The sequence below is a fragment of the Stegostoma tigrinum genome, chromosome 4 (genome assembly GCF_030684315.1).
Source record: "Stegostoma tigrinum isolate sSteTig4 chromosome 4, sSteTig4.hap1, whole genome shotgun sequence".
NCBI classification, from domain to species: Eukaryota; Metazoa; Chordata; class Chondrichthyes; order Orectolobiformes; family Stegostomatidae; genus Stegostoma; species Stegostoma tigrinum.
The window spans coordinates 122,438,166-122,455,592 of NC_081357.1; the positions used below are offsets into that span (position 1 = coordinate 122,438,166).

The window sequence follows — 17,427 nt, forward strand, 5'->3', positions numbered from 1 at the left end:
ATGTTTGTAACACCCATATAATATTCTGCAGATTTTTATTATTTTGTTCAGCTCTAGTATTACACGTTTCTTTATTAGAGAATATATTTCAATTCATCTTAAAAAATCTGCGCTTTTGGTCATGAACTAAAGTACTAAACCCACTATACAAAAATATCAATTTACCAGTTGCAAGTGTAAATTTAGAGGATAACAAAATGTTAGTTTCAAACTATATTAGTTAACTTGTAATTCTTTCAATATAACATGGAATCAAACAAGGAGCTAGAAAAGGATGTAATCAGTTTTGCAACCTGCATGAATATGAAGCTGAGTCAAGCGTCTAGTTTGGAATGTGAATTTGCACAGGTGGAGAAAAAGAATGATCTGTGGGGGTAACCAGGTGTAAATGCTTTTTGTCATGAAATATGTATGAGCGGTTTTCTTCGGGTTTAAAAATGTTCACCAAATTATAGTATTTTGAAGATTTGAAGAAAGAATTATGTATTTAGTAGCTTTTTATATCTTCTAGATCTACTAGAAGTTCTTCACAATCAATAACTTATTTTGGAGTGTTGTCATTGCCATGCCAGCAAACAGTGACTAACTTACAGAACAGAAATGTGTCACAAACAACAGTGAGATAAATAAGCCATTACCCTTAGCTGTGGTGGCTTTTGAGTCAACTAAATGTTTTCAGACAACATTCAAAGCCCCGGATTCATGTTCAAATATTAATTCATTTGTCGTGTATAGGTGTTACTGGTTGACCAGCATTTAACGCCCAGCCCAAGTTCCCTTTGTGAAGATAGTGGTGAGCTGCCTTCTTGAGCTATTGCAGCCCACTTGCTGTGGGTTGACCCACAGTGTTGTTCGGGAGGGAATTCCAGGATTTTGACCGACAGTGAAGGAACGGTGAGTAGTTTGGAGGGGAACTTGCAGGTGGTGATGTTTCCATGTATCAGCTGCCTTTATCCTTCTAGATGGACAAATGCAGAAGTCACAAAACAATAGGTTTATTTGAAATCACAGACTTGCAGAGCGCTGGCTCCTTCCTCAGGTGAGCAGCACTTTGAAAGCTTGTGATTTCAAATAAACCTTGGACAAGAGCTTGGTGTCACATGACTTCTGACTTTGTGCATCCCAGTCCAACACCAGCACTTCCATATCACTTCTAGACAGAAATGGTTGTGGGTTTAGAAGGTGCTGTCTGAAGATCTGTGGTGAATTTCTGCATTGCATCTTGTAGGTAATACACACTGCTGCTGCTGAATGTCAGTGGTGGAGGGAGTGGATGCTTGAGGTCGTGGTACCATTCAAGTAGGCTGCTTTATCCTGGATGGTGTTAAGCTTCTTGAGTGCTCTGGATGTGAGTTTGCTCACTGAGCTGGAAGGTTCGTTTTCAGACGTTTCGTCACCATTCTAGGTAACATTGATGTTACCTAGAATGGTGACGAAACGTCTAAAAACGAACCTTCCAGCTGAGTGAGCAAACTCACATCCAGAACATCAACCTGAGCTACAAATCTTCTCAAAACCCGCTTCTTGAGTGCTGTTGGCTCTGCATCCATCATGGCAAGTGGAGAGTATTCCATCGCACTCCTGACTTGTGTTTTGTAGATGGTGGACAGGCTCTGGGGAGTCAGGAGTTGAGTTACTCACTGTAGTTTACAATAATGGCCACCTGTACACGGAGGTGTGTTTATTTCATCTAACAGTGCTTTGACAGTTCTAGCACTTTCTTCACTGCATTGAGATATCAGAAAAGATAGAATAATCTACTGCAGTCGTGGAGCCTAAACCCCTCCCTTTGAAATCTGAACTGAATACGAGAGCTGAGCCAAGTTGAAATTTCATGTAAGTTGGTTAAATGTGAGGTGTTGTCTCAATCATGTCCAACCTGATGACTTGCATGTGGAAGTGATATCATTGAACCAAGGTTCACGGTTGGTTGGTTGGCCAATATGGATTATATTGGTGCTAATAGCACAGGGATCAATCCATATTCCATTTGAGGTGCCTTAAGGACCTACCTGTTTCCTCTTGGCATATTTTATTTCAGAATTTGTTGGCACGTTGTGGGTGTTGCTAGTTAGGTCAGCATTTATTTCCCAGAGGGCAGTTAAGAGTCAATCACATTGCTGTGGTTCTGAAGTCACACATAGGTCAGACCAAGTAGGGGTGGTAGATTTCATTCCCTAAAGAGCATGATTGAACCAGGTGTCTCTCTTCATGATAATTGTGGTTAAACGGTTGCTGTTAAACTAGTTTTTTTATTCCAGATTTTTATTGATTTCAAATTTCACTGTATTACAGTGGGATTCAAATCCATATCCCCAGAAAACTACCACAATACCACTATCCCCCCTTAACTGGATATCATGAAACTATGAGTAGGACCTATTTCGAGGCAGAGAACTGAATTTGGTGTGCTTTACTGACTTGTAAAAGTAGTTGAAGAAGCTCGATCAAAAATTGTAAAGTGACATATGTGCAAAGCTAATTTGATAAAATATACCTTTTAGGGTCCAACAGTTCTTTATGTATTATATCCTCCACTTTGATTCCCTCACCTGTTTCTCCTTCTGCCACTTTCAGCTGAGCTCAGTACTTCAATAAAAAGTAATCATTTATGTTGAAGTGTTGTGTATTGTCAAGTCAGTCAATAAAAGGATTGTGCTTTTTCTATTGGGCTAGATGGAATCTTTCTAATAATGGTGGCTGGTGTCATGTTTACAAGCCAGTAAGGCACAAACCACATATTGAATTATTGGCATTGTTCATCCATGGATCATTCAGCTCAATATGTCCACGCTGACTCTCTGGACAGCATCGCATAGTGTCCCGGGATGTGGGGGTTAGGTGGATTAGCCATTACGCTACCTTATCACCCTGAATTTCCCATGGTTAACCCACCTAGCCTGCGTAATACCGGACGCTACAGGCCAATCCACCTAACTTGCACGTCTGTGGATTGTGGGAGGAAACTAGAACAAACTTACGCAGACATGGGGAGAATGCGCAAACTCCACAGACAGTTGCCTGAGACTGGAATTGAACCCAAGTCCCCAGTGTTGTGAGGCAGCAGTGCTAACCACTGAGCCACTGTGTCACCTGATAAAGGGGGCACCCAGATTTGAACTGGGAGATGTCATCGACAGTCAAATGTTCTATCACTTGAGCTATACCCACTATGTTACTTTAAAGATTGTGTGGATCTTGTGCTGACGATATGGCAGACAATTGGGATCCGTTCCCTATTTCATCCACCTTCATTTCTCATGGAAACCAAACCTCTAAATGGAACATAAGATTATTATGGAGAGGGACAGTCATTGAGCCATTTTCATTCACACATTCAGTGAAATAAGAATATTCTACTGTTGTATCAAACCCTTTGTAAATCATTTCATGTTTTTCTCTCCTTCCATGACCTTAGTTGGAGGTTTATTGCACATGTTGTTCAATTTACGTGATAGTTTCCCAGAAGATACTTTTTACTAGATTTGAAACTATAAATCCCCCTAGTTCCAGAATTAATTTTATCCGAAAAGTCTGAGTTCACTTCATCTGTATCCATTACAACTTCTTACATTTCAGACAACTTTATAAGTTGCAATGCTTGGGTTTCTCCAGTTTTTCCTCATAATGTAGACGAATGATAGTAAGGATCTATCTTGTAGCTGCTATCTGCAATTCCTCCAGTATTTGAATATTTCTTATGTTCTTTAATGACTAGACTGGATAAAATATTCAATGTGTTTTGACAAGTCCACTGTAAAATTTGATTATTTTGTCCTTTAATTTATTTCCCAATGTTTTTAGGTACGTTGTTGAATAGCCTACTGGTTATGTTGATCACACTTTGTGTTGATTGGTTATGATTAGTATCTGATCTAGATTGATAGATTTTGTTGGTCTCTTAACTTCACCCACAGCTATTTCAGCACCATTCATGGTACAGATGATTTGTTTATTCTTGTGCAATGTGTACAATTGCCTACATTAAATTTAATCCAATCTGATCACTATATTTTGTCCAACATGCGTTGCCATGTTTGAGTTATTGTCTGTGACTCATAGCCACTTACAGTCTTGATATAATCTGCAAGATAGGATTATATATACTCTGAAGAGGGGACATACTAAATCCGAATCCCTCATATTCTTCAACCAACAAGGTATTGTGATCTCTCTGTAGGTGCATTTGCTTTAAGGGAGAAGATAAAACATATTTTCTGGTACAGAACTGAGTCACAATGAATTTTGTACTTGCTAAAATTGCACATTGCTAACTTTGCCCATTTTCTCGATGTCAGCCTGATTAAATATTCATTGAGAGATTAAAGTGAGTCAGTTGGCTTTTGCTCAGTGCCTGCAGGGTTTGGGAAATAGTTGCAGCTGTAGCTCTTAAAAGTCTGTGGCAGTTGGTGAAAGGGATTATATTTTTGCTGACAAATGAGGGAATTTGCTAGCTGGAAACGTTTCATATGTAGGAGGGCTATGTAAAAAGGGAAAAGAGCTGGGATAGTGTTGACAGTAAGGGACAGAATCAGTGTGTTAGTGAGCGAGCATCTCCAGTCAGAAACAGCAAGCGGCAGCCAATATTGGCAGGAATGCTTCATCGGCCATCAATCAGGTGTGGTAATGCAGAGAAGGTATAAATAAGGAAATTAGAGGTGCATGTAACTAGGGGACTGAAGTAATGATGGGTGTTATCAATCTTAATAAAGACTTGGTAAATCTAAAGAGCATCACTGTTGTGAATGAATAATTCCTGGAATATGTTTGAGAGTTTTACGGTAATTACAGTAATATTTTGATTATTCATAGTAATATGTTGAGGAACCATCAAGGGCATAGGCTATTGTAGATCTAGTTTTATGCAATGATAAACAGCTCAATAATAATTTTGTTGTAAGCTAAGCTAATAGTGACCGTAGTCTCATAGAGTTTTCCATTAAGTTTGAAAAAGATGTAATTCAATCTGTGATTAGGGTCTTAAATGTAAGCAAGAGCAATCATGAAGGTATAAGGAGGAAGTTGACCGTTGTAGATTGGAAAATATAATAAGTTTTGTCCTCAGTAGGCAATGGCCAGTGAGGTACTGTAAGGATCAGTGCCCGTCCCCAGATGTTCATAATCCATGTTAATGTCTTGGGGCCAATTGTAGCATTTCCAAGTTTGCAGGTGACACAGAATTTGGTGGAAATGTGATTTTTGAAGGGAGTGTAAGTTGTGAAGAGAATGTAGAGGTTTCAAGCGTATTAGACAAGTTGGGTGAGTGGCAAGAGATTGGCCAATGGAATACAATGTGGATAAATGTGAGGTTATCATATAACATATCACTATGAATTATCAACATATTACAGTACAACTCTCAAACATATTCCAGGAATTATTCATTCACAGCATAGATGCTCTTTAGATTTATCAAGTCTATATGCAGATTGAAATCACCAATGATTACTTCATTCCCCATTCCACTTTGGTAGGAGAAACAGAGATTGGGTGAGTATTTTTTTGAACGGTGAGAGACTATAAATTGTTGATATTCAAAGGTGTCCTTTCTCATAGAGTCATACAGCACAGAAACTGACCCCTCGTCCATGCTAGCCAAGTTTCCCAAACTAAATTGGCTCCACTTTCCTGTGTTTGGCCCATTTCCCTCTAAACCTTTCTTATTAATGTACCTGCCCAAATGCCTTTAAGTGTTGTAACTGTACCTGCATCTACCACTTCCTCTGGTAGATCATTTCCATGTATGAGCTATTCTCCGTGTGAAAAAATTACTCCTCCTTTTAAATCTATTTCCTCTCACCTTAGAAAATGTCCCCTAATTCAAACAGCCTGACCCTAGGCAAATGAGTTTTGGTATTCACCTTATCTATGGCTATCATAATTTTATAAACATCTATAAGGTCATTCCTCAACCTCCTACGCTCCAGTGGAAAAATGTCTCTGCTTAACCAGCCTTTCTTTATAACTCAAACTCTCCAGCCCTGGTAACATCCTGGTAAATCTTTTCTGAACCCCTCTCCAAATAATATCCTTCCTATAGCAAGGCAGCTAGAATTGCATACAGCACTCCAAAAGTGGCCTCACCAACATCCTGTACAACCATGACATAATGTCCCAACTGCTATACTCAATAGTCTGAGCAATGAAGGCAAGCATTGCTAAACACTTTCTTAACCACCTTTGTCTACTTGTGATGCAAATTTCAAAGAACCATGTACCTGAACCCCTAGGTCTCTCTATTTGACAACACTACCCACAGTCCTAATGTCAGGCAATCTGCCATGGTAAAGCTAGCCAGGTTTTTGTCATACTCAGTAAATAGAATAGGCAAGCCGCTAGGAATTTCCTTCAACCTGTCACAATACAACTGAAATGAGATAGTAGGAACTGGAGATGCTGGGGAATCTAAGATAACAAGGTGTAGAGCTGGATGAACACAGCAGGCCAAGCAGCATCAGAGGAGCAGGAAGGCTGACGTTTCGGACCGAGACCCTTCAGCCAATCTCGGAAGAAGCATCTAGGCCTGAAACGTCAGCCTTCCTGCTGTGTTCATCCAGCTGTACACCTTATTATCTTACAACCGAAATGAGCGTTGCTTTCAAAAATTGAAAGGTGAGTCTAGAAAAGCAAGATTACAGAATTGTCTAGCTGCACGTGTTCATTTACTCAAGCACAAGTTGGGAAATGTGGGTGTTACTGGATGTGGTGTTCATAACTTATTCCTATCGTACTTCGCCGCTTTCAGCTCCTAGAATGGGGTCTCAATCCAAGACATTCTGACTCAGAAGCAAAAGTGAAAAATGGAAGGAAGAATTTAGATATTAAATATCAGTTCTTAACTTGCCTGTCCCCAAACTGTAGTGCTGAAGGCTTAGATTTCTTCAAATAGGCAATGTCATTTACACAGAGGATCAAGGGCTTGAATGAAGCATGCATTGATTGAATTGAACGAGAGGGAGATTAGGTGGAATCCTTTCAGGCCCTGAGGCCACTTTTGGAGTACTGTATGCAATTCTAGCTGCCTTGCTATAGGAAGGATATTATTTGGAGAGGGGTTCAGAAAAGATTTACCAGGATGTTACCAGGGCTGGAGAGTTTGAGTTATAAAGAAAGGCTGGTTAAGCAGAGACATTTTTCCACTGGAGCGTAAGAGGTTGAGGAATGACCTTATAGATGTTTGTAAAATTATGATAGCCATAGATAACGTGAATACCAAAACTCATTTGCCTAGGGTCGGGCTGTTTGAATTAGGGGACATTTTCTAAGGTGAGAGCAAATAGATTTAAAAGGAGGAGTAATTTTTTCACACGGAGAATAGTTCATACATGGAAATGATCTACCAGAGGAAGTGGTAGATGCAGGTACAGTTACAACACTTAAAAGACATTTGGGCAGGTACATTAATAAGAAAGGTTTAGAGGGAAATGGGCCAAACACAGGAAAGTGGAGCCAATCATTGATGTGGGCAATGTGATGCGAATCAAGTGAGAAATTGAGTAGGGTAACCTGTAGTATTTTCAAACAGCATTCCAAGTGAGAAAATGGAATTCTTGCTAGGCAGCTGTGAGATGTATATTAATGAGGATCATTGCTGTTTGTTGGTCTCATGAAATGAAATGCACCTCTCACCTCATTAATGATGAAATTTCATTCATGGGCCACCCTGAGGAAGCTACATATCAGCAATTCCCAAAATGAAAGTCAGACTGAGTAACTGGCGACTGCAGCCCACCACCTGTTCCTCTGGACTTCCAGCTCAGGCACCCAGCAACACCATGGTCCAAGGGCATTGGCCATGCTCACCTCCATCCATGGACACTGGCATCTGAAATCTGTCCGGTTCCCAGGACCCTCATGGTGTCACTCCGATCCACCTACAGATGCTTTGGCAATTTAAAGCTGGCCTTCTGGGTACACTGGCAGCTAACATTGAAATGTTGCTGCAAAGGCAGTTTGCCTACAGGGACAGACATCCAGCTCACAAATTGGACTAAATCGCATTTCAGAGCTACTTGCTCTCTGACTGCTCATTCACCTTGACACTATCTAGATATTCATGGCATCTCTGCCTTGCCTTGCTTTTTGCTGCTTAGTTCATCCCCAGCCAGAGGTAACTGGCTCATGTGCTGTCTGTCTTGCCACTTAGCTCTGGTGCAAGTCAGGAAGCTTGGCGTGTTTGTCAGCAGTCCTCAGCCACATCAAGTGAGACAGCCTCCAGTCAGGGGGGTGCCAGGACAAGGGCAGCTTTCAATACCAGTCCAGGGGCATGGACATGGTCAGTCAACCCACTTGGCGTGGTTCCAGTCAGAATCTTTTCCTTGTAAGGGTTGAGAAGCTGAATCCTTGGCAGCTTATCACCCATTTTTGTTTTCTTTCTGCTCTTGTGGACTGTTTTTGTTTGGAAATTAGAGAAAGGAAGGGATTGAGTGGGATCAAAGTGGCTGGCACAGTTGCTGGTGCTGGTGCAAGCTGGGGGAAAATGGTGAGATGAGTGAATAGGCAGCACAAAAGTTTAATGGTGTGAGGTTTGGAGGTGTATGATAGTGAGTGAGGGAAAATGCTGCAGATAACATTGATAGTGGTAGAATATGAGTCTTGGTGAGAGATGAGTACAGTAGCAGAGAGAGAAAAAGTGTGATGTATTGAAGAGGTGATGGTGGCTCTTCCCTTGGCTGAGTAGGAAAGGTCTTCCTACAATGCTAGGCATTCCTGTAGATGGGAGAGAGTGCCCTAACCTGGGAGGCATGACCTGGCGTTGTGCCGCCACTGCTGGCCCTTGAGAATGACAATCGTTATCCACTGCACCACCCTGTCTGTCAGCACTTCTCTGTCCCTGACTGCAAAGCGAGGCATCAGTTTCCTTTCTTTACCATGATGACCAGGATGAATATCAGTCACTTGCAGGGCACCTCCAGGCTGACAGCCTGTTAAACATAGTGCTAGTGCCAGGGATGACAGTCTGTTCTGGAGTATCCTGGTAGCAGTGGTCGGTACAGTAACTGGGAAAAACAGGCCAGTATAAGATGGAAAGTGTGCTATGGGGTGGGTAGGTGAGTCTGACACAATGCAGTGAGAAGTCTCATTGGGCCTGGTGGAAAGAAACCCTTTGGGGCAACTCAATAAAATTGACACAGCCAAAGTATGACAACATTCAGACCATTATGTCTTTGGTTTTAACAGGACCAGGAACCTTTTTGAAGAATTCTAGGAAGATAGTGATGTAGCCTGAAATTTTTTTAGTAAAGCATGCCATCATGTTATGAGAGCACTGGATGCTAATGCCAGGAGAACGAAAGATTTGAGAGCTTGACGATGACTTTTACTTTTCATTGCCTGGTTGGTAAACTAGTTCGGGAACTTATGCAATTATTATTTGCAATTGAATCTTGATACATAGTCTTCATCAATTCATTGTATTTTGTGGTTTACTTTGTAATATTTCAGCTATAAAATTCAATGGTTTCTTCCAGAGTCCCACTGCAACTGTAACAGGAAGCTTGAAGAACTCGAAAGGAAGCATTAGAACATTTTGTGTCATGGTGACAACAAGGAATGGAAATTGTCACGAGGGTCTGTGTAACCAGTTTCTGCTCATTGATTCCCTTACAATGATCTTGCGCTACTTCAGCTTAAGAATTTTAAAAATAAAAATTTTCCTGGCATGTGGGCATTGCTAGCAATAACAGTTTTTGCTGAACATCCCTAATTGCCCTTAAGAAAAAGGAAGTGGTAAGCCTTTAAATATAGCCAGGCACGTACAAATAGAACAATTACAACTGAATGACCCTGTGCCACATATTTTCCATTGTACCACTTCAGTTACACTGGACTGTGGTCACGGAAACATTTTCCCATATCTAACAATAGATTAAAATAATCTAAAAATAAGCTACATTTATGCAGCATCTTTAACACCATAAATTTCTCCAGGGCACTTCACATAAAAGTAATTAGACAATGATCAATACCAAACCTTATGAAGTCAAGCCATCAAAAACTTGCTAAAAGAGGGGTTTAAAGAAGTTTAAGGTTTAATGAGGAAATTCCAGAGAAACACCTGTCCTATCAATGGTATATTGGCATTCTTGGCAGAGTAAAACTCAGAAATGTCTGTTCATTGGTAAATTGGAAGGAATGTCAAGGTCCTTAATTTCAATTTGAGTGAATACTTTCAATTAAGTAATTAATAGAGTCATCGAGCACATATAGACCCTTCAGTCAACTCCTCTATCCTGACCAAATATCCTAAACTCATCTTGTCCCATTTGCCAGCATTTAAGCCCATATCCCTGTAAAGCCTTACTGTTCATATACTATCCAGGTGCCTTTTAAATGTTGTAATTGTACAGCCTCCACTACTTCCTCTGGCAGCTCATTCCTTACACATACCACCATCTGCGTGAAAAAGTTGTCCCTTAGTGCCATTACCTTAACCTATGCCCTCTAGTTTTGGACTGTTCTACCCTGGCAAAAAGACCTTGGCTATTCACCCTATCTGTGCTCCTCATGACCTTACAGAAGTTTATAAAGTCACCCCTCAGCCTCTGACGCTCCAGGGAAAATAACCCCAACCTATTCAGCCTATCCCTATAGCTCAAACCATCCAACCCTGGCAACATCCCTGTAAATCTTTTCTGAACACTTCCTATAGCAGGGAGACAAGAATTAATATAGCTTGTATCAGGATAATGGGAACTGCAGATGCTGGAGAATCCAAGATAATAAAGTGTGAAGCTGGATGAACACAGCAGGCCAAGCAGCATCTCAGGAGCACAAAAGCTTTTATTATCTATAATTAATTTAGCTTACTTGGTTCTATGGCAACCACAGGCACTGTGGTTATCCGTCAGTCAGTGTTCAGTCTTATATACTGGGAAATAGTTTTGTAACTGGAATGCGAGCACCCCTGACCATCTCAATAGTTGTTTCAGAGATAGTAGGAACTGCAGGTGCTGAGAATCTGAGATACCAAGGTGTAGAGCTGGATGAACACAGCAGGCCAAGCAGCATCAGAGGAACAGGAAGGCTTCCTGCTCCTCTGATGCTGCTTGGCCTGCTGTGCTCATCCAGCTCTACACCTTGGCAACTCAATAGTTGCGAGTGTAGGTGTCCCCAGAAAGCAACATAATAGTTTTGTGGTAGCTGCACAGTGTTCTTCCCCTTGCAAGGAGCTGGTTCTCTCAGCTAAGCTCAGTGACCATGCAAGATATTAATCTAACATTACAATCTATAACATTCAACTCTCACTTATTACGCTGTTGATCATTCACTAGTTTCTTTACTCAGAGAGTAGTAAGGGAATGGAACGCTTTGCCTGCAATGGTAGTAGATTCGCCAACTTTAGGTACATTTAAGTCGTCATTGGACAAGCATATGGACGTACATGGAATAGTGTAGGTTAGATGGGCTTGAGATTGGTATGACAGGTCGGCACAACATCGAGTTGTACTGTGCTGTAATATTCTATGTTCTATGAAAGCTTCCAGCTTATGGAAAGCTGCAAGCAAAGCTATGAAATGAAAGGATCTATTTCAAGGACGTTTTGTAGGTTTAAACAAGTTATTTTAATATGCACTGTGTGTAAGGATGTTATTCTGAGTTTTCTGTACAATCTTCAGCACTCTGCAAAAAGTATTCAGGGAGTAACCAGGATACCTTGAGGAATTAGATCTTTACTATGTGACCCCCAGACTTCCAGGGACAAATTTGTTTATGAGTAATAAGTTTGAGGAATGGTGATGAAGCATGAAGGATCTTTAAATTGCCTATAGTCATGAACATTTTAAAAGTAGGCAATCTTATTTATTTGCATTGGAAACACAGAATCAGTGTATTCTTTGTGTGAGACTGAACCATGTGATAACATCCATGCAATAGGGAAACGGGCTGCATGTTCCCTGGAATTCAGAGTTGTACTGAGACCCACACTGTGTATTAGGCATTCAGGCTGTTGAACGTGGAGGTCAAATATAAAAGAAGCACAGTCCTCAACCAAAAACCTTTCACAGGCCATTCCTATCAAATAATGCTATCACAGTGTTGAATGAGAGATAAACGGGGAGCAGCAGTAAATTGAGCAAATGAGCTGATTTCCTACTGTTCAGTAAAATCAATATTTTTGTCACAGACATACATGGAACAGTAGACAAGATATGTAGAAGGATGAACTTGTTATGTTGAAGACTATTTTCTCATCCTTTTTTTTCTTATTCTTCATAAAACGTCCCTAATAGACCAGAGCCTTCAGGATAAATCTTCCTTTGAAATTCTGACCTCATTTCTTTGGACACCAGAGACATCCACTGAAATTGTTTTTTTATATCGGATGTTAATCGATCTCAAATGAAACAGTTATTGTGCATGGCTAAATCTAAATCCAGAACATGCACTCTAGAAGGCGTTCTCCCCTTTTCATTAAATATCCATATTACTGACTCATTGGAAATTAACTAATGTATCATTTGACTCATGACTATTTTTGGAATCTTTGGAACCAAAAGCTGCTCCTTCATTACTTTCTCAGTCTCTTTCAGTTTGTAGTCACCTAACTCTAGTCTCCAAACTGATGGCTCTAAAGAAGCTTACATTTTGTGTCCATTATTCAGGGTCAAACTGTCTGGAGATCATCTTCTACTGTGTCTAGTCATGACAGGGCATGACAAGAATGGAACAAGTCAGAAATAGGCTGGAATATTTTTGAGATAGTAGGAACACTAGATGCCGCAGAATCCGAGATAACTAAGTGTAGAGCTGGATGAACACAGCAGGCCAAGCAACATCAGTGGAGCAGGAAACCCGACATTTTGGGCATAGATGCATTTTCTGAGGAAAGGTGTCAGCCCAAAACGTCAGCTTTCCTGCTCCTCTGATGCTGCTTGGCCTGGTGTGTTCGCCCAGCTATACCCCTTGTTATCTTGGAATATGTTTGATCATGCTTTTTAAATCCTGGGAGTTGGTAATCGTGATCAATTAACTGAAATCAATGTTCAATAAAAAACAGATAAATAAAAGCAGATGCTGTAAATCTGGAACAAAAACAAAGTTGCTGGAAAAGTTCAGGAGGTCTGGCAGCATCTGTAGAGGAGAAAACAGAGTTAACGTTTCAGGTCCGGTGACCCTTCCTCAGAATGCCTTAAGGATTACACTTAAAAAGCTTGTGAAATTCAACAAGCATTCTAATTAATAAAGTGAAATAATTTAAGTGATGCTTATCTGAAGTAGTCTCATCAATTCCAGCAAACCTTCAAAAAAGACAATATAATGGCTGTAAATGTGATGAATGGGGTCCAATGTTGCACTAATCCACAAAGAAGATTTTCATTGACTATTTGAGAGTTTTTTTTTAGTGCTTGAGACTTGGTTGTTGCTAGAGAGACCAGCATTTAATATCCCTTAGTTGTTTGCACTAAATAGGAGGTGGTGAGTTTTTGTTCTGAATTGTTGCTGTCTCTGAGATGAAAGTTTCTCCACAAGCTTCTTGATTGAGAGTTCCAGGATGCTGAAGGAATGACAAATAAATCCAAGTCAGGCTGGTGTGTGTCTTTCAAGAGAATTTGGAGATGAAGTCATTGCTCCAATGCAATTTCTCCTCTTGATTTCTCAGTGGTGGGAGTTGCAGATTTGGGAGGAGCTACTGAGAATCTACTCTGCATCCTATAGATAACATACATTGCAGCTGCAATGTGTCATTGATGGAGTAGGTAGATATTTATGTTTGTAGACTGGCAGGCCTTCTCTTGGATGGTATTGACTTCCTCAAGTCACGACCCATTGGGCATTGCACTGGAAATCAAGACCCATTATTCCTAGCATCTCCACAAACGTTAAATATTATTGAAAATCCTGAAGATCCTCTGAGTATCTGCTCCTTAGAATACAAGAGTGCCACACCAGGTTATCCTGAATGACATAAATATACTCTTTAACAGGAACAGTAACAAAGTAGGAGTTTGAATTTATGTTATCTAACTTTACCTCTTTTAACCTACCACACATACAAACTCACAGAGACCCACTGAGAAAACAAAAACGCAAGCATTGTGAGTGGAGGAAGAAAAAGAAACCATCAGAAAAACATGAACAAAGTGTGGAGCTTAAGGAACACAGCAGGCCAGGCAGCATCAGAGGAGCAGGAAAGTTGATGTTTCGGATCGAGACCCTTCTTCAGAAAAGGTCTTCTCTGAAGAAGGGTCCAAACAGGAAACATCAACTTTCCTGCTCCTCTGATGCTAGGCCTGCTGTGTCCTTCCAGCTGCACACTGTGTTATCTCTGACTCCAGCATCTGCACTACTTGCTATATCAGAAATACATTGCTGTGACCAAAAATCTCAAAACTAGATAAACTTGATCCATAGTCCATCTTTTTCAATGAAGCCTCAATGTTATTTGTACAGTGATAATTAATGTTTGGCTTGCTGGGATCTAAGCTCTTTCTGCTTGTCTTTGGGTTTCAGAACTATTTCCTTCAATATTTTTGAATGTATTTTCATCTGGTCTTCTGACAGAAAATTTGGGAGCAACTTTACAGAGATAGGAAGAGAAAAAGATTGCTGTAATTAGCTTCTTGGACATTGTTCTAGTTCACTCTCCCACAAAATTTGTCTTAAACTAAAGCCCAACCAATCACAGGCTTGTTGCAATGCTGACCTCTCCTGAACCCAGAACAACTGACACAAATTAAAAGCCAATCAAAAGACTCTGTCTTATGGGTAAAAGTACCCCGAGTGCTTCCCAATGATGCTAATTTGTTTCGACATGGTGCAGCAGAAGTAACATTGTTTAATTTTTGTTTTGGTTCGGTCATGGAATGTGAATATTGCTGGCTCTGGGTCCATCTGCTGTGGGTTGACCCACAATGCCGTTAGGGAGGGAATTCCAAAATTTTGATCCAATGACGGTGAAGGAATAGCGATGTACTTCCAACTGAGGATGTTGTGTGGCTTGGACATGAACTTGAAGGTGGTGGTGTTCCCGTGTATTTGCTGCCCTTATCCTTCTACATGGAAATGTTTGTGGGGTTGGAAGGTGCTGAGGATCTTTGGTGAATTTCTTGCAGATAGTACACACTGCTGCTACTGAGCATTGGTGGTAGAGGGAGTGGGTGCTTGTGGATGTGGTGCCAATCAAGGGCTGCTCTGTCCTGGATGGTGTCAAGCTTTTTCGGTGTTGTTGGAGCTGTGCTCATCCCAGCAAGTGGGGAGTATTTCATCACACTGCTGACTTTTGCTTGTTGGTGATGGAACGTCTTTGGGAAGCCGAGACGTGATCCACTTCGAGTAGAATAGCCAATTTCTCTTTGCTGTAATAGCCACAGGAGTTATGTAACTGGTGCAGTTGAATTTCTGTTAAATGACCACCCAATTTAGAATAAAGTTGATGTACTACCTATCCCAACAAATTCTGATTCCATCAGGGTTGAGTTCATGAGCCTACGGAAAAATCAGAACTCGTGTTAAAGATGCAAAATTCAGAATAGAGGATATTTGCTTTAGAGACATTCCCTCCAAGTACTGCAATCTAGACTGGAAGCAATTATCAGGACACTGTGCGCAAAAAACATAAGGATTAAAACCATGAAGCCAATTGACCTGTAATTCTGTGGGCAGTTTGAGTATTTGTAGTTAAATCCTGTGCGGTGTTTCTTCAAGCTTCCAAATCCTGCATCTTAGAATGTGAACTACAATCAGATTTCATGCTGGGCATTTTTAGTTCTTGCCAATTCAGTCTCAGCTTGCACAGCTAAGTTGGTTATATAAGCTGTCCCAAAATCTTCAACATCTATAGCCCCCAGCTGTCAAACTGACAATTTGACAGACAGTAAATGTAATTGCCTTCCATTTCAGTCTTTGCAGGATGTATGTGCACTGAGAATGGGTGGCAGTGGGAGATGCTGTGAATACTATAATTTGCTTTTGTGGCTTTTAAAAAAAAGATAAAAGAGACACACACATCTGCTACTTTTCTCATCTTCCAAGCTGGCAGGCATTTATACCCGGCCCTAGTTCTGACTGGAATCCAGGCTTTGTCACAACCTATCAAATAATGACTCCAGTAACATGTAAAAAGCAGAAATTATCAGATAGATTATTCTAAACTTGACATTAGTTAGCCCCAAATGCAGATTTCTTGCAAACTAGGTTGCAAGAAAAACAATCTAACAGAGCAGTGAAAACTAGAATTCTATTTAAAAGAGTAGCAGATATCATTTTATGTTTTACATCTTCAGAATCAAGCATGAAATGAAAGTTTTATTTTCTTCTAATCTTCTGCTTTACATAAGCTAATGACAATGAAAATTACAAAATAGTGGAGAAAAAAAACTATCTTCTGGACGTACACAGAATAGTGTAGGTTAGATGGGCTTGAGATTGGTATGACAGGTCGACACAACATCGAGGGCTGAAGGGCCTGTACTGTGCTGTTATGTTCTATGTTCTATATATCTGCACCTTAAACATAATTTGCTGCATATCAATTGATATTATCCTGGATTTTTGCCACAACAAAGAACTTCTCCATTTTGGCAAAAATGCTAGGTTAGCCTAGAAATTACAGATGATGCTGAAGGCCAATGCACTTTCCATTTTTACAGGGGCAGGAAGGAGCTGGGGGTGAGTGGTGATTGTCTGTCAGGCACATGTGGATTACTGAGGCAGCTGGAGATGTATCAGTTGCCTTCACTCAATGCACATTATCAACAACTGACAAGTGGACCTGAAAGGAGCTGGTATGATATTTGTGCATTTGTTTGGATAGCCAAGGTGAGGCAATGTGCCCTTTCAGATTTGGTTTCATGACTCCACTGAGGGAGGTCAGGTGCCTTTTCAGAGCAGTCAGGTATCCTTTAAAATTGTTAAAAGTAGGCAGAAACACATTAATTAAGATAACTGGAACTGTCAATATATCTGTCAAAATCAGCTTACAAAATAGGTAAAAACAACTCAAGTTAGCTAGCTAAGTGGACCATCTATAGACACTGCCAAGCATGTTAAGAGGATCTGTTGAGGCATCTGTGGCAGTGAGCCATCAAGGTTCACTCTTTAAATTTTGGAAAGAAATTCTTGAGGGCTAAAGGAGATTTTTTTTCTTGCTTTTTCAATCTGTTGACATAATCTTGAGATATTCCATTATTGATTAGTAGTGCCTGTCTGATTTCTCAACCATCCGCTTTCACAGTGGGCTGCCTGTTCACAGTTTGATTGAGAGCCACAAGGAGTTATAGATGTTTTGAAATGGGACAATGAATTTCAATGCTTGTTGCTATGGGTTTCTGCACGTTAAAGAGATGTTTTGTTGTTATAAAACATTACTTGGAGAAACATAAATGTGGTAATTGGGTTTTTATCGAAACATAGAAGCTAGGAATAAGAATAGGCCCTTCAGGCCTTCAAGCCTGCTCTATCATTCAACATGATCGTGGTTGATTT

The 17,427-nt window shown here is 40.4% G+C and overlaps 1 protein-coding gene across 2 annotated transcripts in view; it reads left to right on the top strand.

The window, feature by feature from the left end:
- Positions 1–17,427, top strand: part of wdcp (WD repeat and coiled coil containing) — a 60,226-nt gene that overhangs the window by 30,603 nt on the left and 12,196 nt on the right. The window contains exon 5 of one of the 2 annotated variants that reach the window (XM_059645632.1): positions 736–894. The exons of the other annotated variant lie outside the window; for it this stretch is intronic. The gene's annotated coding sequence lies outside the window, so the exon portion shown is untranslated. The remainder of the gene's footprint in view (positions 1–735; positions 895–17,427) is intronic. 2 annotated transcript variants of the gene reach the window in all.